Here is a 9,727-nt window from a genome sequence, read left to right as displayed (position 1 = left end):
GCCCTCACTCCTGCGCTTGCAGCTTGTCAAGGCAGAGGCTCTGCCAAGGGCTGCCTCCCCCAAAGGGCTGCCTCCCTGGGACCAGCAGCCTGGCAAAAATGCAAGTACAAATTATCAGTGCAAGTCCAAATTATCAATTAGCCACCCCATTGCTGATGGCATCTTGTCCAGGGGAGCACCTGAGGGATCCCCCCACGAGATCCCCCCATGTGCAGCCCCACAGGATCATCCCAAGGGATCCCCCACATGCTTGGGAGGGCACACCAAACCTGCTGCTTCCCCGTTGCTCACCCATGTGGGACAGATGACATGGGTGTTGTGGGAAACAAGACAAAGAAATCTTACAGCCCGTTCAGGTTTGTTCAGTGTCTTTTTCAGCAGAAGGATGTGCAGTTTGTCTGACGGTGGCACATTAAGTGCACAGCATCCTCTGGGGATGGTGGCTCTGCAACAGGTACCTGAGAGGCTCAGTGGGAGGGGAGATTATCATCATTAATCACCACTGGGAAAAAAGGCACTTTCTCCAAACTGCAGCCCTGTGTAATGGGGATTGTGTACACACGGAGCCATACGTCAGGGGAATGGTCCCTGGATGACTCAGCCAACCAGAGGAGATAAAAGAATTGAAATTCAGGAGTGCTGCTGGCTTACATCTTCAGAGGGGTGAGCCTCCTGAAACACTCATATCTACACAGCAGGGCTCAGCTCTGGGCTGCTCCTGTTACCAGCCAGACAAACACACCCTTGGCTTTGGGAAATGCACAACAGCAGCAGGGCAAGCCCAGGGGCAGGTGGGCTCGTGGTGCCCAGGGACAGGTGGGTTCCTGGTGCCCAGGGACAGGTGGGCTTGTGGTGCCCAGGGACAGGTGGGTTCCTGGTGCCCAGGAGCTGATGCCCCAGGAGGGGATCTTGGTGCCAGCAGCTCCCCCGCCCTGTGCCAGGCACGGGGGCTCACTCACGGCCACCAAGAAGCTCTGGCTGCCACAGCCACCCGCTCCATCCAACGTGGGCCAGCCTGCCTGCAAACACACAGCTCAGCTCAGAGCCCAGTGCAGCCCTGTGCCCTCTGCTCAGGCTCTCCCTGGCTGCAGAGCTGGGCTGGGTGTGTGGTGGTGAGCAGTGTGGCACTGCAGTGACCAGTGCCCGTCCTGTTGGGTTGCAGGTGACTGGGTGGACTGAGCAGGTTTACACCTGGCTGGGCCAGGAAGAGCCAGACTGGCCTGGGGCTGACAGGGGAGCAAGGAAGAGCATTGGCACGGGCAGAGCAGGGCAGAGGATGCTGCAGAGCAGCACCACAGCCCTCGCTGCCAGCTCCAGCAGCCATGGCTCACCTCCACACCAGGACGGGGCAAACTTCAAAAGGGGGAGAAAATGTTATTTCTCAGAGTTAATATTCCCTTGCGGACCTTGCTCTGCTCATTATTCTGGTCGTTCCTTAAGCAGCAGCTGCTCGTCACTCGTGGTGCGCTGCTGAGAAGGGCTGAGTGCAAGAGGCTAATTTATTTTCTTTTAGTGCTTCTCATCCATGGCAGCCCCTGGCTGCTCCTCACCACTGGAAACCAACCGGAGGCATTTCAGATATTTCTAATGTATGACAGCAACTGGGAAACAGAAATTACCCTCTCCGAAATAATTCCTGAGACAGATTTCTTTTGGCACTTTGCAATGGAGACGCAGAGGAAACGCGAGCTGCATGTACTAGTTTGCTTTTCCTGGGCAATTTATCAGCCCCACCATCTGGTGAGACCCAGTTCCTCTCCCCAGCAAACACCCCTCACTGCAGGGAGAGCACTGGGGGCGCCTGGGAGGGCAGAGGAGCACGAGGGGCTCTGCTCCAGCAGCCTGGGCATTGCCTCCTCCTGCACTTTGTGCCCTGGGGGCTTTGCTGAGCCAGGCTCCTGCCTTGATGGTGCTCCTGTGACACAGGGGGAGTGTGGTGGCCCCGTAGGAGACACCGGTGGGTCCCTGCCTGTGAGCCCTGCCCAGAGCCCAGCCCTGCAGCAGGGCACTGGGGCAGCAGGCTCGATGCCCTCCTGCTCTGGTCATCCTGGCTCCAGCCATGAGGAGCTGCTGGCAGTGTGCCATGTGGTGGGTCCCCGCCAAACCCAGAGCGGGAGACAAATGATCTGCTCAGGATGCGCTGCCTCCGCTCCACCTGCTCAGCCCAAATGAAATTAAAATATTGACAGAAACAATTTCCAGAGGGAAATTGGAAACGTTAGTGGCAGTGCTGGAGCCAAGTGTTCCTGCAGCCCGGCTGCCTGTCACCCTCCCAGGCAGTGGGGACAGGCAGCATCCTCCAGCCAGGCAGCACCAGGGTGCCCAGACATGGGGCAGAGTGCTCTGGCTGTGACATGCCACCTCACCATGGCACCTCCTGCCAGGGCAATGGAGATTTGGGCGCAGTTCCTGCTGCTTTCACAACACTCAGAATCGTTTTCATGCAATAGTTTGAATAAAGCAAACTTAACGTTTTGTGCACACACATTTTCCCCAGAGAGCCGGTGCTGTGGGGAGGGGAGCTCTGCTCCTGTGCCAGGCAGGCGGTTCCCTGCCCCAGAGCAGCAGCAGCAGCAGCAGCAGCAGCAGCAGCAGCAGCAATCGTGTCTCGTGTCTCTCCTCCTCTCCCCCTGCCCGAGCACCCGCCGTTCCTGCCCCACGGCGCCTCTGCTCTCACACCTGGACAGGGACTCAGCGCCCCAGGAAGACACTGCCATCCCCAGCTGCAGAGCAAGGCTTTCCCTCTCAGCCCTGCATTCCATCCCATTTTCATCACTCATTCCCCAGGGCATTGTGGCACTGAGGGGAACACAGGCCATTGCTGTGCCACCACCAAACTCAGAACCTCATCAAAGAACGAAATCAGGTCGGTTTGACAGGACCTACTTCAGCTCAACCACGCTGACAGGCATGAATTTATATTCCCAGGCTCTAATTCTCCCATTAATTGAATTTTGCAGTGATTTTTCCACATGTTTGCCCAGGATTAATGTCAGGCTAATTGGATGCAGTTGTCCGAACCATCTCACTCACTCACTCTGCTGTCTCTTCGTGTACGCTCTGCTCCCGCCCAACGCGAGGCTGCGGCTCTTCAGGGTGGAGACGGAAGCTCCAAGGGGAGCTCCAAGGGGAGCTGCTGAGCTGCTCCTGACCCTGGTACAAACCTCTCTGTCCAGGCTGCCCAGGACCCTGCAGCAGCAGCCAGCACCAGCTCTGTGCCTGCCACAGCCTCAAGGACAGACAGACATCCCCCGTGTGGCACAGCCCTGCTGCTCTGCACACCACAGCCCTGCAGGGCTGGCAGAGTTGCTGCTTTCCTTGTGCTTTTTTTCCCCATTTGAAACCTTCTTCTTGAGCATTTAATAGATAATTTGCATCTTGCAGATTAATTTTTTAAAAATGTTTTTAATGAAGGTTCTTGGCTGTGCACATACCTGCATGTGCCACCCGTCCTGGCCATATAAACCTTTGCTACTTGTGGAAAAGCTAATTAAAGGTAATCACGAAAACCTCATTAGTCCTCATTTACATAAATTACACAGAGAAATTTCCTAACCTTTGATCCTGGCCATCACAGTCCATGGGACCTCCCTGCACATCGGTTCAAAGGCAGGAGCTCATCTCCAGCCCTGCACAAGCCAAGCCCTGAGCTCTGCTCTGGGCCACAAGGGGAGAGCTGGGCTGGCTGCCTCGAGTGCAGCTGGCAGAGCCCTGGGCTGGCACAGGCCATGGGCACGGCAAGGGGAGCCTGTCCTGGGACACGGGGGCATGGCAAGGGGAGCCTGTCCTGCAGCAAGGGGAGCCTGTCCTGGGACACAGGGACAGGGTCACGGCAAGGGGAGCCTGTCCTGGGACACAGGGGCACGGCCAGGGGAGCCTGTCCTGGGGGACACGGGGGCATGGCAAGGGGAGCCTGTCCTGCAGCAAGGGGAGCCTGTCCTGGGACACAGGGACATGGGCACAGCAAGGGGAGCCTGTCCTGGGACACAGGGACATGGGCACGGCAAGGGGAGCCTGTCCTGGGACACAGGGACATGGGCACAGCAAGGGGAGCCTGTCCTGGCTCAGCACAGCCACTGGTGACAGTGACAGCCATGGTGCCCACGAGCCACCGTGTGCCAGCACAGCCCCCTCACACCCCGCAGACCCTGGGCTCTCATGCTCCTGGTACTGCAGCAGTGCAATTAGAACCTGTCGTGCCATGAAAATATTGGAGCATTAAATGTATTAGATAAAACTCCCTCTGCTATTACAGTAGCTCACATCCTGGAAATCTGAGCAGTGAGCAGTACAATTTCACCCAGTGATAGGACTGGATTAAGTTCTCCCCACAAAAGCCTCTTCTTGTATGAAAAAGACCATTAGCAGCCATGGAAATCAATAGGGGCTGTCTGTGGTGCTGCAGCTCAGCCGAGAGCCCCTGCCCGCCCCGGGATCCTGCTGGACGGAGCTGGGATGGAGCCGGGGTCGGTGCCGGGGCCGGTGCCGGGGCTGGAGCCTGGGCTGGAGCCGAGGTCGGTGTCGGGGCCGGTGTCGGGCTGGAGCCGGGGCTGGAGCCGGGGCTGGAGCCGCGCTGCTGCCAGCGCTGGCAGCTGGCTGGGAGGGACGATCCGGGAGCCCAGGGAGCCTTCCCAGCCGCCAGCCGGGGCGATGGAGCGCTGCCAGCCCGGAGCAGCACTGCGGGGCCCTTCCCATCCTTCTCCCCGCTGTCCCTGGGGCTGCTCAGCTCTTTTCACCGCAAACAGGGCTGGGAGCTTTTCCCCTCAGCCTCTGCAAGGAGCCGCTCAGAGCCCTCCGCTCCAGGGGCCGGGCTGGGAGCTCGGGGGCACTGGGCACTGGCCTTGAGATGGAACTTCCAGAGATCCTCCCGAGGGAATTCACACCCTACCACAAACAGATGCAACGCACAAGGGAGAAGGAAAAGTTCCCTGTGTTTAAAAAAACACTCAGTAACAGCGAGTGAGGGCAATACATTATTTAAAGGCTTTTCAGAGGAAAGAAAATAATTTCAGCTTAGTTAGCTTTTTAGGACACGCTAGCAGCTCGCAGGGGGCGCGGCGCTGCGGGGCGATGCGCAGAGCCTGCGGCCAAAGGGCACCGGGAACCGGCCCCGGGAATCGGGCACCGGCACCGCGGGCCCGGCCCGGCTGCGGGCACGGCACGGGGGTGACACACGGGGGGGACACGGGGACACGGGGCCAGCTCCGTGCAGGGTGCCAGGGCCAGGCGCTGTGGAGCGCGCTGTGATGGAGGGTGCGGCACGGCAGCTCTGTGGTGCGGGCACGCTGATGAATTAGGTGTCAGCGGCGTTAATCCAGAGCCATTAGCCATGCTGAACGTCCGCATATCATTTGTTAAACTAATGGATCGCTGGAGGTCATTCGGTAATAAGAAAGGGAGAGGAGGGTTATTAGTTTTTATCAGACATTAATTGGCCAGAATCGATTGCTTGTTTGGTGTCTGCAGCGCTGTCGGGGTGTTTCCCCCCGCAGCCCCCGGCCCGCCGAGCGGCACCGGCAGAGCCGGGACCGGGCCGGGAGAGCCCCGGCGGCGGCAACGGCGCAACCTGGGCCGGACCTCGGGGCGGATCTTGGCTGGATCTCGGGGCGGACCTGGGGCCTCTGGCCATGGCGGGCGGCTCCGGCCGAGCGCTCGGTACCGGCCCGTGTCGGGCGCTGAGCGGCGCAGCCCGGCCCCGGAGCAGCCGCAGCCCCGCCCGGGCAGCGCCAGCAGCGGCGCACCCGCCGTCCCCACCGTGCCCCAGCCCTCCAAGCGCCCCCGGCCGCGGCTCGGAGAGCAGAAATGAGCTGGGAACCGCTCAGGTGATGTCACATCTATCTAACAAGTTTCCAAATGAAAACTAGCATTTGGACTTACTGCATTCAGGCTCAAAATTTGATTACATTTTTCTACAGCTGTAAATCTGCTTTCCTTCCTGCAACATTATTATTAAAGCCAGTATTGAATTGGTGGTGTGATACGTAAAATTTCAATCCTGGCTTTGACATTCCAGGAAGTTAAAAACCAATTACAGTGTGTGCTTTGCCTCAGGACAGAATGAATCATTGAACACAGCCACTTCACCGAGAGAAATTAAAGGCTGAAGCAGCAACATGGGGAAGGTATTACGTTAAAAATCAAAGGTCAATTAAAGAAAAACTGAGTCTATTTTATTTTTACTATTTTGCTTACATTTTCATTCCTTTCTGATGAACAGGGAGACAAAATAAACCTGCACTTGTATTTATCTGCCAGGTAATAAATCCGGGCAGAAGCTGTTTTCAGGAGCTGAGGGGAAACATTGAGGTGATAAAAACTCCCAATAACCAGCATTAATCTCGCTGTAACGAAGCCAGCACAGCAACAGGGCAGCCCCCGCAGCAGAGAAGGGGTGCCCAGGGGACAATGCCCATTCGCGGTCACTCCGAGCCCCCAGGGCCCCCTTTGTGCCCGGCTTGGCTGTGCCACTAGGGGACGGGCAGCACCGACTGCAGGAGGGGTGAAAGAGGGTGCAGGGCAGACCCTGGAGCGCAAAGAGCTTCGTGTCCCGCAGCCAAAGAGCTTCGTGTCCCGCAGCCAGCGCCTTCCGGGGACCGCGGACCCGCCGGGCCACGGGTGGGGCAGCACCGCAGGTCCCGGGGGCACGATCCCGGCCCTGCAACACAAATCACCCGAGACATGAGTGGAGCCCCTGCCCGCCTCCCTCCCTGCGAGCTGCAGAGGTGATGCCGCAGCCCATGAGCCATCCAGCACCGGGGAACCGCCACCAGGCTCCTGCTAACCGGGCACGGCAGGAGCTCTGAGCCATGGCAGGACGGTGCCCCCGGGCAGGGACAGGGTTCGGCGCTGTCCCAGGGCAGCGGGAGGGCACTGGGCTGTCTCCGAGCTGCGGAGGAGGTGCTGACCCCTCCGGCCACACAGCAGAGCGCTGGTGCTTGCCTCGCTCGGCAGCAGCTTGTCAGCGCAGATGCCTTCAACATGAGCTCTAAAAGATAATCCACACCTTGAAATGCGGTCTATCATCTGCTCGTTACCCTCAATAAATCATTCGCAAAATACTAAAGTGCTTCAAGACTGTCCTGGGGGCTCCGGGAGCTGCTTTGCGGCGCTCACACTGGAGCAGAGGGAGCGGGGCAGCAGCCGCGGCGTTATTCACAGTCTGGAGCACAGGGCGGCCCCCGGCCCCATTACCACTGCCAAGACAGTCTGACCCCAGCCCTGGAAACTCATCGGGGCTGTTGGGAAGTGCAGCCGTTCTCCAGAGAGCCGGTTCTGCAAGATTAAAAACGGGAGCGATCTGCGGAGCGCTCACATCTAACGGAGTGCGCGCCACAGGGACAGCGAGCTAATGTATTCCCAGACAATTTAGACTCATTTCAATAAAACCACAATTAGATGGCAGCAAATGGCGGGGAGAGCAGCTGTTACAGCACCAGGACACCCAACACAACACGCCCTGGCGCTGCGTGACACAGACAGGGCAGAGCGACCGTCTGCAGGCTGGGAGGCAGCGCTGGCTGGGCGGGGAGTGAGGGATGCTCAGGAGCTCCTGCCAGGGCTGGAGCTGGGCTGGGAGTGAGGGATGCTCAGGAGCTCCCATAGGGGCTGGAGCTGGGCTGGGAGTGCCAGGTGCCCCCTATTCCCAGGGACCTGCTCCCCAAGGACCCCACACCCCCAAAGCTGCAGGAACACCCCGACAGGATAAAGGCCCACGGGTCAGGAATTCACAACCAGCCTCACTCCGCAAAGCCACCAGCATCCATCACCAGGGGAGAGCCCCAAGGACTGGGGGAGCTGAGCAAGGGACACGTGAAAGGGTTGGGGAGGTTGCCCAGAGCCCCTCATTCCCAGGGATCTCCTGCAGCCCCAGCCCAGCCTGCTGCCCACCAGCTCCTGTCACACAGCAGAGACCAAGGCAGGAGGGGACAGATCATGGACCCAGGTCCTGTGGGGTCAGGGGACCTGAGCCAGACCCTCAGCCACCATGGGAAGGGGCACAGGAGACCAGAAAGGAGACCCCACATCTTCAAAAGCCCCTCAGGCCGCCCCTGCCCACAGGGTAGCCCAGCCCAAGAGCTGGGCTCATCATGTAGCCCATCTGATGGTCCCTGATGGTCCCAGGACAGCCCCTGTTCCCCTGACCTGGGGACCCACTGTAAAATGGTAAACCTACCTTGGAATCAGCCTCTGGCTGATGTCACCATTTCTTATTAAAAGCTGGGTTTTTGCTCTACCATGGACTAGTTTTATGTTCCCATAAATTGCCAACAGTTAGCCCAGATCCCCACAGAGCCAGGATCGATACCTGGCCGAGGGGAAAAAGTGCTGAGGAAGGAAAAGCAATACTCCAATTAGAGCAAAATTTAAGAGTCCAGGGGTAGGGGTGACAGTGCCTAATGTGTTACAATTTATTGACAGCCTCCCAAAGCTGGGTTTGTTGTGGCTCTCAGAGGCAGGCATCCCACCAGGCAGCAGCAGGGAGTCACACAGCCACTCTGCACGCTCACTCCTCACTGGCACAACCAGGGACCGTTCCTGTGTGGTTTGGCACCTCCAGCCACACACAGGCTGTTCCTGGCTCCTCTGTGCATCCATCAGCAGGGCAGCTCTGCTGGTGCCCCTGAGCTGGCAGCACACCGTGGGACAGTGACAGCCAGCCAGGCTCTGGGGGCACAGGGCCAAGGAAACGCCTGGCACTGCCCCAGCGCTGCTCCTCAGGGACACAGCCCCTGCCCAGGGCGTCAGAGCCCTGTGCCCAGCTCTGCCCGGTCTGATCCCAGTTAAACACGGCATAATCCAGCCTGCGAGCGCCAGCTGGGAGCCCCAGCCCTGGGCTCCCCTCCCAACCCACTCCAAGCATTGCTGGGTCCTGCCCTGCCCCAGGTGCTGCCCACGGACCTCAGAGTGGGAGGCGGCAGAACTGAGCACTCCAGGATCAAAGCTCTCAGATGTTCCACATGGACCTTGCACCCCCCTCCCAGGTAGGCTGGAGGATGGCACTGGGCTCACTGTTAAATCCTGTGGCCAGAAAACCCAGCTGGATTGCAGAAATGTTGGCAAATACAATAAACACAAGTACATTAACTCTAATTCTGCAAAGCCTTCGGCTATATTAATCTCTCTTTAATGTAATCACCTATAAATAAATGATGACCCCATGATTTAATATGACATCTGCCATCCCCATTTCCACACAAGCTGTGAAGCAGTGCCTCTGGTACACGGTAGGGGTGGGACTCGTGTGCCTGACTGGCCAGGGCAGCTCCCAGGCTCAGCTCCAGCTCAGCACTCCCAGCAGGATGGAGGGACGGATGGATGGATGGATGGATGGATGGATGGTGGATGGATGGATGGATGGGCAGGGAGCACTCCCAGCTCTGCCTGGGCAGCTGTGAGCCCTCCAGCACCACAGAGGCACCCGAGCACATCCCCCTGCCCTGGGCTCAGGCCCCGCTCACCAGCAGGGCTCTGGTGCAGGTCCCACACCCTCCGAGCAGAGCAGCGCTGGGCGAGGGTCTGTGGAGAGAGAAGCACCAGAACAGCACAGGGGCAGCCCGAGCCTGCCCGCCCCAGCACGCAGGCTGAGCCCAAGCCAGGCTCTGCCTCTGTGTCCCCAGAGCAGCCCTGGGGAAGCTCCTGTGCCCACACCCTGGGCCCAGAGCAGGCAGGGCAGGAACACAGCAAGGCTGAAGCTGCAGCCTGGAAAAACACTCACTCAGGCAGGATG

The sequence above is a fragment of the Zonotrichia leucophrys genome, chromosome 14 (genome assembly GCF_028769735.1).
Source record: "Zonotrichia leucophrys gambelii isolate GWCS_2022_RI chromosome 14, RI_Zleu_2.0, whole genome shotgun sequence".
NCBI lineage: Eukaryota > Metazoa > Chordata > Aves > Passeriformes > Passerellidae > Zonotrichia > Zonotrichia leucophrys.
The sequence above is the reverse complement of the archived record's forward strand: the minus strand, read 5'-3'. Positions refer to the sequence as shown.